Source organism: Protopterus annectens, chromosome 2.part0 (assembly GCF_019279795.1).
Source record: "Protopterus annectens isolate FY-2018-M chromosome 2.part0, PAN1.0, whole genome shotgun sequence".
Classification (NCBI taxonomy): domain Eukaryota; kingdom Metazoa; phylum Chordata; order Ceratodontiformes; family Protopteridae; genus Protopterus; species Protopterus annectens.
Window position 1 is genome coordinate 1,988,314,523 of NC_056728.1, and position 12,367 is coordinate 1,988,326,889.

Genomic DNA, 12,367 nt, shown 5'->3' on the forward strand with positions numbered 1-12,367 from the left:
ACAGTCTTTGTGAATGTTCTACCAGAGAGCAGGAGTGTTGACTTAATTAGATGTGTAGTAGTGTATATGAGTCACAACTGTAAGGCATAAGCTAGCCACTGTTTGGAGTACATATTCTTGTACTGCTAAGGCATGTGCACACCTTTGTATACATCCTTGTACTATTTATACCTACTCAGCACCTCGAACAAATTGAGTGACTTAGGAATGATAATGACAATTGGTTTGAATATTACATTTGCCCAAAGAGGTTAATGCACATGATATAAACAGAGTTTGGGCTAAAGAACTTCCATCACATTAGGGAAGACTGCTTGGATTCCCTAAGTGCTGTATTTCCAAAATACTGCTGTTTGACTGTTTAGAATTGCTGGATTTATGTTGTTTTGGGAGAACTGTCTGACAATTTCTGTCAAGGTATGTTATGTTCTGTAAAAGTACTGCTCACAGTATGATTTTTGTATGTTTTTCTTAGGAAAAGAAGTGATGACTGCACTTTGTACTGTTGTGTTTGTAATGAAGATATAGCACCTGCTATTGCAATAATCCTATACTTCTATTTCATGGGTATCTGGAAGGATTTCTCTGAGGATATTAACACATTTCTAAGTTGAGAAGCTTATTTGTGTTAAAATGAAATTTGTACATTTCCAAGTTGAGAAACTTATTTATGTTAAAGTGAGATCTGTGAAACTGCTCAATGCTAATGGAGTTCTACATGCCTGATGTACTTATATTCCCTTATTATATTCCATTATATATTCCATTATGAAGTAGTGTTATTACCATTGTGGTTAGTGGGGGATGGGTTGTATGAGTTCTTGTTTTTTATTTTAGAAATGAGTGCTGTTTACATGTTTCAGTGTTCCTTTTGTACCAAAACATTAAAAGTTGCAATTACAATGATCATTGACATACTACATTCACAAATTATTTTCTAGAAACATTTCCTGAGGATGTTGACACATGTCTGATTTGACAAGCTTATTTCAGTTAAGGTGACATTTAAGAATAAGTTCATTGCTAATACTGTTCTATATCCTGGACATAAGCAACATATTTCCCTTTATGAAGTTGTGTTATTGGCATGGGGGTTGGGGAATTTTACAGGTATTAGTTAGATGTACATATTCAGATATCTGCATTATTAACATTTTTAATGAAAATGCTGTCATAATTATTTGTTCCTGCATAGAGTAGATCAGCTTGTAACCATAGAACCCCTGTTGTTTGTCTGATAACATTTTTTTTAATTCACTGCAGGGATATATGGAATCTATACCAGCTATTCCACATATATCTCCATTGTCAGAATGAGTTAATAATCCATGTGCTCCATCTTCATGGCTCATGCATCTTAAAGAAACAGTTAGCTGATAGTCCTTCCTGTGACCATGTCAAACAACAGGTAGTCAATGTTATGAATTCTGTGGTTGGCCACGGCCATAACTACAAGCGTAACAGATATAGGGCCAATCACATGACAAAAAATCTGATTACTAGATCCAGGGCTGTTGCACTGAAATGGAAAGCTACTGGGGGTTGGGCCTACTATTGAACCACCAGTCACTGAGTTGGAGGAGTTGTTATCAATAGTAAGGGATCCAGGCATGTCAGAGGAATTGTCCAGTACCATGAGAGACGTGGGAGCAGAGGTGGAAGACAGCCAAAGGGTGTCTGTCACTGATACTCCAAGTATGCCATTCACAGAGAGACAGAAAGGTAAATATAAATATAAGTATATATGTAGTGCGATCCTGGAGTTAGTATATATAGTAAGGGGGGGTGCAGCCCCCCATATTGGGGGGTGTGGGTGGCATAGCCCCCACATATTTTAAGCATTGTACACTATACCCCCCACACACACCCTTACTATATATACTAACTCCAGGATCGCACTACAATGGGGAAAAGGCCACATATAACTTTCAGCGAAATGAGTTTCAGTCAAGTGAGTTTTCAGTGAAGTGAACTTTCAGTGAAGTGATCCTAGTAATTTCATTTTCAGTGAAGTGAGTTTTCAATCAAGTGAATGGAATCCATATGGTGACTGCACTGTTTTTTACTCTTTATCATTGTTTAGTGTACTATGATGTGGTTCTTTGGTGGCTGCTCCTTGCATTCTTGGATTTATATATAATGTACTTAAATCCAAGAATGTAAGGAATAGCTTACTACACTTCCTCGACATTGGTATGTCAGTAGGTGCCAATATACATGTAAGGCCATCATGGGGGCACAGGCAATTTCCACCAAGCCCTCAGAAGATAGTCTGTATGTTATGCATTCTGATGTTTGGAGCTACATGAACTATGTGCGTGACTCCTTTGATTGAATGAATGACACAATGGATTGTGCAGTTTCTGTTATGGAAAATCTGCTGGGGGAGGGTCAGCATCCATGTGGCTGAAAAGCCAGTACATCAACAGATGTTAGCCTATGTGGCTGTGGTCATGCCATATCACAATCCTGTAGTAGAAATACTTCCTCTGCTCCTTCAGTGGTTGAGCTGTGCACACCCAGATGTGGACATAGTCATGACAAGTGCTCTTCCTGCAGATATCATTCACATTCAGGCAGCATCCCAACTTCTAGCCAGAGTCATGGAACTAGCAGTTCAACTCCTGGCAGAGGTAGTTCATATGGTTTGGGGTGGTAATGAAGTAAATCCTCTACCATGCACAGCTCGCACCTATCCTAGATGCCAGGGAGTAGTGCTAGCACAAATGTTTTGGCTGTGTTCCTACAGACACACATACAGTTCAACCCACATTGCCCATGCTACCTCACACAAACACACTTATGTATTCTTTCATAAAACTGACTTCCTTTCATCTGGAGTTACTGGCCCAGACAGTGCATACACACCCAAACAAACAAACAGATAGACGTGCACACACACACACACACACACACACACACACACACACACACACACACACACACACACACACATATCAGGCTTGCCCTTCTGTAACCTCCATGTAAGTGATGATAACTGTGCCATGCCCTTTTTATATTTCTGTGTGGCTTGGTTACCTATGTCTGATGTACAGAGTAGAAAGCTAATGTTTATTTACTCCAATGCCTGTTTTCATCCTAGAGTATGCTTATATGGGATGTTATTATTATTTTCTGGCCTCCTAACCATAGTTGTAGTAACAGTAGTAGTATTAGTTGTAGTACAGTTCTACTAATTATGATTTAATTGTGAAGCAAGATACGAAACCAGACGTAGAAAACAAAAACAAGCCGCGAACGACCCAAGGCAGTCAAAGAAATTATTTAAACGCTTTTCATCAGCACAGTAACCTGACTTCTTCAGAAAACAAAAACCACTGGCAGCATGAACATTATAAAGGCTAACATCCATTTACGTCATAAGCAATAATTCAATTAGTACAATTAAAATAGAATAAATTTTAAAAATTTTTTAAAAACTATTTAAAGGCACAATGACCATTAGTGGTAGCAAGCATCACATCCTTATGAACATGCAAACAACACAAGTACATGAGTCAAGTCAACTTGTTGGTATAAAAAATATAAAAAATAATAATCTTGTGTAATGTATTACATGTTGCAACCATTAAATAAGCATACAATACTATTAAAATTTCAACAATTTTTAACCCTAGTTGTATTTTACTATTAATTCATGGTTTTAAGCCTACATATGTCGTTGTATATAAGGTGGAAGCATCAGAGACCCCAAAATTATTCTAAATTACATAAAACATGTTGATAATTGAACACAGTTTATGAAAAATAGTTGAGAAAAGTAATAATGTGTATGAATATTTATGTTTAATATCTTTTATCTTTTTATAGTTATATAACAATAAATAGATGTACAAGTATTAGAATATGTAGATTTTCTAAAGATGTTTGCAGTAAACATATTTAAGTTGTAGTTTTTACTTAGGTGGATGTCAAGATAGTCAATACAATCACAATTAAACGTGTGAGTAAATTGCAAATAAAAAATGTTTATGGTACTTGTTTTTGTGATTAATTTTGTGGATTAGCTAGTTTTAACTAATGTTATTATAAACTTATTGAAACTATTTGATCATGACATCTATGACACTAGGTATGTCTAATTTATTATAAACAACTCAAACTACTAAAAACTTTATCAAGTATATGTGTTATGTGGGAAACTACATACACTTTAGGTATTTTACATTATAGTACCACCACACACACAATTTTCTTACGTTCCTAAAGAAACTTGTTGTGAAAACATTAGTTCTCTTTTTTACTATTATTAGATATACTAGTACATCTATTTATTGTTATATAACTATAAAAAGATAAAAGATATTAAACTTATCAAAACATAAGATTTGGATATCAATGGTGATTAATTTGTGGTCGGATCTGACCAGGGAGGGGGTTATCCAAGGAGTAGAGCAGCGGTCCCCCATGTTTGTAATGACCAGGTCAAGAATGTTTCCCGCAGTGGGGGTGAGGATGAGTTGGTCCAAGGCATTGGAGTTGATGAATTCCAGGAAATGTTGGGCAAAAGAGTTGGAGCAGGAGTAGTTGTTCCAACTAATGGAGGGATAGTTAATGTCTCCTAGAATAAAGGTATTAGGCTGGACCTTGATGTTTTCCAGAGTGTCCAGAAATGCAGTGTGGGAGTCCTGGGACATTGCAAAGGCTCTGTTGCACATTACAACATGAAGTTTTGTCCAGTGATAACTGTACCTGAAGTATTTCTGATGTGATATGTTGGGCAACAGGTCTGGAGGTGTGTGTATTTTTTATGAAGATGGATACACCTCCACCTTTGGGGGTTCAGTCATCACATCCCTTAGGGCTATGGTTCAGATATGGGGCCAAAACATGTGATATGCATTGTAACCTGGTAGTGCAGGTGTTCTCCCAAGAGTTTTGAACCAGGTCTCTGTTACTGCACAGATATCGATGTTCTTCAATTTGAGGAGTGACTCAAGTGAGTGCATTTTGAGGTTTAGACTTCTAGCATTGAGTAGCATAACCCTTAGGATGCATTTACTAGCAGATGTTATGGTGGTAAATTTGTCTTCAGGGCATTGCCTAAAAAAGGCACTATAGGGGTGGCAAGGGCTTTGGCTAGTATCCGGAATCCCAGGGGTGACAGATGCAGGCAGACTCTGGCAAAGCATTGAGGTCTATCTATCATGTCATCCCAAGCAGACAGATACTGGATCCTCTTTGAATGACACCAGAAACTTAGCCAGTTGTTGAAGTCAATCATTTTCTGCTTGTACTGTGGTATCATTCTTGGTGATGGTAGGATGCTACTCAAGGCTAGCGTCATACCTGCCTGGGCTACAAAATCAGAGAGCTCTTCCATGTCTCTTTTCATGTAGTCCAGCGAGGTACATCTTAGGCCATTCACAGCAACATGTACAATGACGGAGTAATATTTGTACTTGCTGTGTAGAGACCCAAGTGCATCCATTATGTGGGGAATCCTGGCACTCGACAGGCCGCTGACCATGACTTTTTCCTTATTCAGCCTAGTGAGGGGGACATCAGTATGTCTTAAAATTGAATCACCTATGACTAATGTGTTTGGTACATTGTTCTGCTTTAGGGGCTTAGCTTGAGTGGCACACTGGTTGTGAGGACTATGTGTCATGTGGTTTATGCTTGGATGGGATGGTTGCTTGCATTCATGCCTCGGAGGTCTCTGTTGTTTGGACAGATTTTTTTTGAGAGAGCCTCTGAAAAAGTGGTCATGCGTATTGTGTTCCTATGTTACAGTGGTGGTATGCTAACAGGGGGCTATGTATTGTCTGTGATGTGATGTGTGTGTTGACCATCTCCTCCTGACTGGCTGACCCAGTCTTGGATTGAGAAAGCAAGCCTCAAGTTTGGCTATGTACTTGCATCTCTCACAAGTGGATGTGATTGGAGGTAGGAGGTCCCCTTCTCACTGTACGTATGGCACAACTCATTTGTTCCAATTGACAAGACAACATTATTAAGTTGTTGCCACGCACTCCTGATGTGGTGACTATATTCCTCAAATTATTTGTACAAATTCACAGCTAACTTATGAAGACTTGCAAAGCTAAGATGGTTTCCCTACACCATCCTGTACATTTTCTTATTCTTCATCCCATGGTCTACCCTCTGCTTGCCCCCTGCATTTTCACCATTTTCTTTTCAAAGCCTTTTCACATGTTTAATCTGGTCAAAAAATAGTCACACCACAACTATGACCAGAAATGGACCATAACACAAACTTTCTATTTTTGACCTCAGCATTTGTGTGATGCTTGGCATGGTAAATGGCAGCTATTAATCTGGGCTCAATTTGAAGATTTTACCTTTGACCAAATTAAGACTGATAGCACTCTGAGAAGACAGAGACAGTTATCCTAAGATGTGTTACAGGGGTGCTGTAGTGTATACCATGTGGATTATTTCTATTGTTCTCCTTTGTGTCATGAGGTCTGATGCCCACATACTCCCTTGCTTCATATTGTTTTCTTTGCCCCTTCAAATATGTGAGTTTGAGTGTCTGAATTGTCAGTTACTGTGTAGTGTGATCAGATAATTCTCTGGCCTAGGGAATTCTTAGGTACATTCCCAGGGTGCTGATTCCAAGTGTTACAGCAGACATTATTTAATGTTTTTTTTTCTCTAATAACAAAAGAAGCACTGCATAGCTATATTATTCCACCACCTGCATCCCATTGCTTTATGTAGTATACCACTATCCTACACCTACTCATACTTTTTTTAATTAACAAGCACAAGAGATCTGAACACAGTCATAGTTAATGGGTGGAAAAATACTCAGAAAGTAGAGACAAAATACAATTATTTCCTCTATGGTCATAGGAAGTTGCCATGATAAAAGTTATAGCATTGGTATGTATTTTCTGAAGAATAAAAGTGAGACAGACATAAAAATGTCAGTATGTACTGACTTCATTCCTCTCTGATTTGCTAGAACTAAACTGATTGTATGAGGAACACTAATTCTATGTATACTTCTCAACTGTACAGATTTTTGCAGAATGTCCAGATTTTTGCCTCATATTTTTGGCCTGTTTCTCATAAAATTTGTGGTTTTCTGGTAAATTATTAAATATTGAAGTAACTAAATAATACTAAATAAAGACACACATTCATGTTTCAGACTTTATATCCTTCAGAAAATATGTAATAATGCAAAATATTTTATTCTAGCAATTTCTAAGTTTATAGGAACAATATTTAAATTCTGTCCCTATTTGTGGGCCTTTGTCCCCCATTCTTTCTGGATTTTTCGAGATTTCTTGCACTAACAGGTTGACAGGTATGATGCTATGAGTTAAACATCTGGAAAGCCACAAATATACGGACAGTGTTTATCTGCATATTTTTATTTATTTATTCTTTATTACTAAGGTTAGGCCCACTATGGTTGTGATCTCTTCTCAAGGTAGACCCAAGATGGTATTAATACTACTAGGGGAACTTTGCGCAGGGCATTGGGGAACTTTCTCTACTTGCAATCCATATTTGCATTGTTGTTGGAACGTGACTACATGCAAACTTCCTCTTCCTAAAGTGGAGGCAGCTGGGATGACAGTGCATGAATTGAAACAGAAGCAGAGAGTGGAGATGACTACCAGCTCAGAGATAGTATGTTGTGCTATGGAGTTTTCAAATAATGTGATTCAGAAGGGGCTGTTTGAGCAAACTGATGAAGTAGCTGTAGAGGAGTGTGTGGTTACAACTCTCTAGTCAGGAAGGTTGCAGGATGATTTATTACAGGACTTAATAAATCAGAGCCAGAGAATGATATTTCCTGTGCTGACATAATCAAGAATATAAATGAAGGGGATTGAAATGAGACAGCAGAGAAAAACAGTGGAAAGAGGACGTATGCAGAGGCAGCAGCAGGAGTTACATCAGAAGGAGGGAGAGAGAGGAATGTAGGAGATGACAGCACAAAAAGAAAGTTTTTAGTAAGGATAAGAGTAGAAAGGAAAAGGAACTGAATAGATACAAGGTATGGGACAATGTTATTTTGTCATTGGGAACAAAGGTTCAAGAGGTAAAAACATTTATTCTAATTAACAAACAGATATTTTGTGACATTTTTTGAGACTGAGAAAGCCATGGAAAGATTTTTGTGTGATTATGAAAAAAAATAGAATGACAATCCTTGGGATAAATATATGATAAGGGCATGTTTTCAAGAGACTAAAAATAAAGTGCACATACAATTCCAAATGGAAGTAGAGAAACTTTAAAAGAACATTTAAAAATACATGTAAAGAAATAATAGAAATATCAAATGTTTATGATAATGGGGGGGGGGGGTTCATGGGACCATGATATTATTCTCAAAATAGAAATGGATAAAATTGCACATATTCCAAGTGTCATAAATGTTGCAGGTAATAAAGGTATTGTGAAATATGGGAGGCAGCCAAATATGTGTAATTTTTGTTGAACAGAGACATTTAATTAATAATTGTGACAAGAAGAAATGTTATATATGTGATACAATGGGGCACAGAACAAAACTGTGAGCTGAAATATTATAAATGTAAAAATTGGGGGCATTTATGCATGGATTGTAAAGCAAAAAAGATGCACTGTTACAAACCAGGGCAAAGATAAAGATAAAGAGAGGACTGAAGAGGAGATAGAAATAGCTGAAACTGTAGAAAAATGGAGATGGTAAAAAAATAATAAAGGAAAGGTATATGAAACCAAATCAGCAGTTAGTGATAAAGAAGACATATAATAGAAATGGTAAAAGGATGAAAGACTTCTATTGGTAGAACAGACAAAGACAAAAAAAAAGAAAATGTAAAGCTATTAATATAAAAGAGAAAAGAAAGGGAATGGATGAAGCCTTTCTTATAAATGATTAGTATAGGGCATCATCTCCTAAACTAAGGAACAGAGGCAAGAATAATTTAAGGATTCTTTCTGTGAATGTTAATAGTATGAAAAATAACATTAGAAGTATAGCAATTTTAGCATGGTATCCACAATGCAGGTCCCTCAGAAAATGAAAAATACGAGGTGACTTGAAAAAATGTTAATGCACAATCCACAGACTTTACTCACTACATAAACACATAAACGCACTTGTGGGACCAGTGTTTTCGTCTCTCCTCATAAAGACTTCATCAGATGACCTTGAATCCTAGTTTACCATTTATATACTCCCTCACTTGTGTAAATAAGCCAATCACATTATCTAATAAATAATATAAAATTATTTAAACCAATCACTTCCTCTCCTTTTCCCTCATGAAGATTGTAGAGTTTCTCCATTTCCCATGGAGACTGGTAGTAAATAAGTTATCAGCAAAGGGAAATAAGCAATACAAAAAGAAAGTTGAAATAGTATGTTTATTTTGTGGGGATAAGGAGACAACAAAGCACTTTTTTTGAAATGTAAGAGTGGTAAAACTATGGAAAAAGTTGTGTTCATTTTTTTATATAATATTAATGATGTTAACAATATGGCACTTACTCCAGTAATCATGAAGTGCTTTGAACAACTGGTTCTGTGACACATCAAGGAAAGTCTCCCAGTTATCTTGAATACACACCAATATGCTTACAGAGCAAATAGGTCTACGGAAGATGCTATCTCCACTGCCTTTCACACTGCACTTTGTCATCTTGAGCAGCAGGGCAGCTATGTGAGGGTGCTCTTTGTAGATGCTAGCTCAGCTTTTAAACCAGTTATCCCAGATAAACTGGTCACAAAACTCACTGGCATAGGACTTTCAAAACTTATCTGCCATTGGATTAAAGACTTTTTGACAAACCATCATCAGATGGTTAGACTAGACCCATACCTCTCCTCCACTCTCAAGCTAAACACTGGTGTTCCACATGGCTGTGTGCTGAGACCCCTTCTGTATAACCTTTGCACCCATGACTGTGTCCTCTTTCATTCTACTAATACCATCATTAAGTTTGCGGATGACACCACAGTGGTTGGACGTATTTCAGGAGGAGACAAGACAGCATACAGAGAGGAAGTTCAAAGGCTGCCTGCATGGCATACCGAGAACAACCTTGCCCTGAACTGTACCAGGCACAATGCAGATCACAACCCATTATGCATTAATGGAGCCTGTGTAGAAATGGTTCCTGCCTTCAAGTTTCTAGGTGTATGTGTGGCAGAAAATCTATTTTGGTCCATAAATACCACAGAGGTAGTCAAGAAGGCATAGAAGAGACTCAACTTTCTGAGGAGCCTCAGGGAAAAATAATCTGCAGAAAAAGCTACTGGTGTCTTTTTACGGCTGTTTTATTGAAAGTGTGCTGACATGCTGCATTTCTACATAGTATGCCAGCAGATCACTGGCAGATAGGATGGCCCTTCAAAGGATTATTAACTCTGTCCAAAAAATCATTGGCTGCTCACTGTCCTCTTTGGAGGAACTCTTCAGCTCTTGCTGTCTCAGCAGGTCAACCAGCATCTTGAAAGACCCTTCCAACCTGGACATCACCTGTTTGAGCTACAGCATTTTGGCAGATGCTTCAGGTCCATTCCATCTCAGAAAAACAGACTTAAGAACATTTTCTATCCCAGAGCCATACATGAACTGCACAATGCTAAATACTCACACTGAGTGCAGATAATAGCCATTTGCACTATATGGTATATATTTACATTTCCATACACCTTACTTTATTCCTTTCATGTGCAATTATAGCCAAGTGCAATAACTTAGATGTTTACTGCATTGTATTGCATTATATTGTATTGCTTGGTATTGTATTGCATGGTATTCTCTTATTTATTCATGTTCATTATATGTAAATGTACCTTAGGAGGATTGCTACAAATTTCATTGTACTTGTGCAGTGAGAATAAAGGAATCATATTTTATCTTATGTAAATATAGATGTGAATATGATTATGTATTAATATTATGTGGGATATCTGCGGTGGTACAGCGGTAGCGTTGTTACCTCACAGCAAGAGGTTCTCCTGATTGATTCTCGGCTGGAGTGCCTTCTGTGTGGAGTCTGCATGTCCTCCCCATTGTCGATTGGCCTCCGAAAGACATGCGTGAATGGCCTTGCCTTCGCTGAAGGTTGGGCATTGGGCTGGCAACTCAGCACCATAAAAATTGACTGCCAATCATTAGTGGACTGGAGTTCCGCTGTGGTGACCCCTAACCGAGAAAAGCCGAAAAGACAAACAACAACAACAACAAAATAATATGTGGTAAGGGTAGATAAGAATTTATTTTATGTAATATGAGTTATTTGGAATGGAAGATGGAATTATATTTTGTTAAATGGGAAATGGAGTTTGGCTGATTGCAAAAAATAGATTATGGTTTTGGAAAAAGGAGTGAGAGTCAGTTATGGAAAAATAATAATGATGCTGGTATAAAGGAATGTGTAGATCTATGCCTGTTAATTTGTATATTTTCTAAATATGTAAATAATGTTTTCCTGATGTTGTGTTAATTAAAAGATCCTTCCTCTTTCAGATAGATGTAATGGGATCTTTTAAAGCCATCTGAGCTAACACCAGCTCAAGCAGATGGGGCCTCGATATAATGTCTCATTTGAAGGACAACATAGTCAGAGGACATCACCTCATACACTGCAGTGTCAGTTATTGATCTACCTGATGCAGTAATAGAAACCACAGCTTTGTGCACCAAAGGTCAGTGTGTTGCCTTTTACACCACTGACAATTTTAGTGGAGAGTTATGCTCCTGCATTATCCATATTATGAACACTGTACTGTAATGATCATTGCAGATGTTTAAATGATGACACGGTATACACAGCATATTGGTGCAGCAGATGGTGCAGTGGTGCAACAGTTGCATTGTTGCTTCACAGCAAGAGGTTCTCTCGTTCAATTTTCAGCTGGGGTGCCTTCTGTGTGGAGTCTACATGTCCTCCTTGCATTCATGTGGGTTTCCTCTGGGTGCTCTGGTTTCCTCCCATGTTACAAAGACATGCATGTGCAGCATTTCTCCCTGAGCCTCCATTTAAATTAACTTCTTCCAAGTTGTACTTTCCCAGTAAACAAATGTTAAATAAATAAATACTATATCATACACAAGTTCAGAAATGGCTTGGAATCAAGAATGTGTATATGCCTGTATTCCTTATTTGCAAAACACTTGGCACGGAGCACCAAGGAACGCTAGTATTTCACATTCTAAATTCAAAACCTTAAAACATAATTATGCATACACTAATACTTTATCATTGGTCCTGCAAATGACGTTGCCAACACTGCATCTCAGTAAACTATTTTAAGGAAATTAGGTATTTATGACTGTAATCTTCTATATATGACTCATGGCTTGTAGTTACTTTTGCACAACATGCACCAGTCACATAGTCTACAGAATGATCCACACCC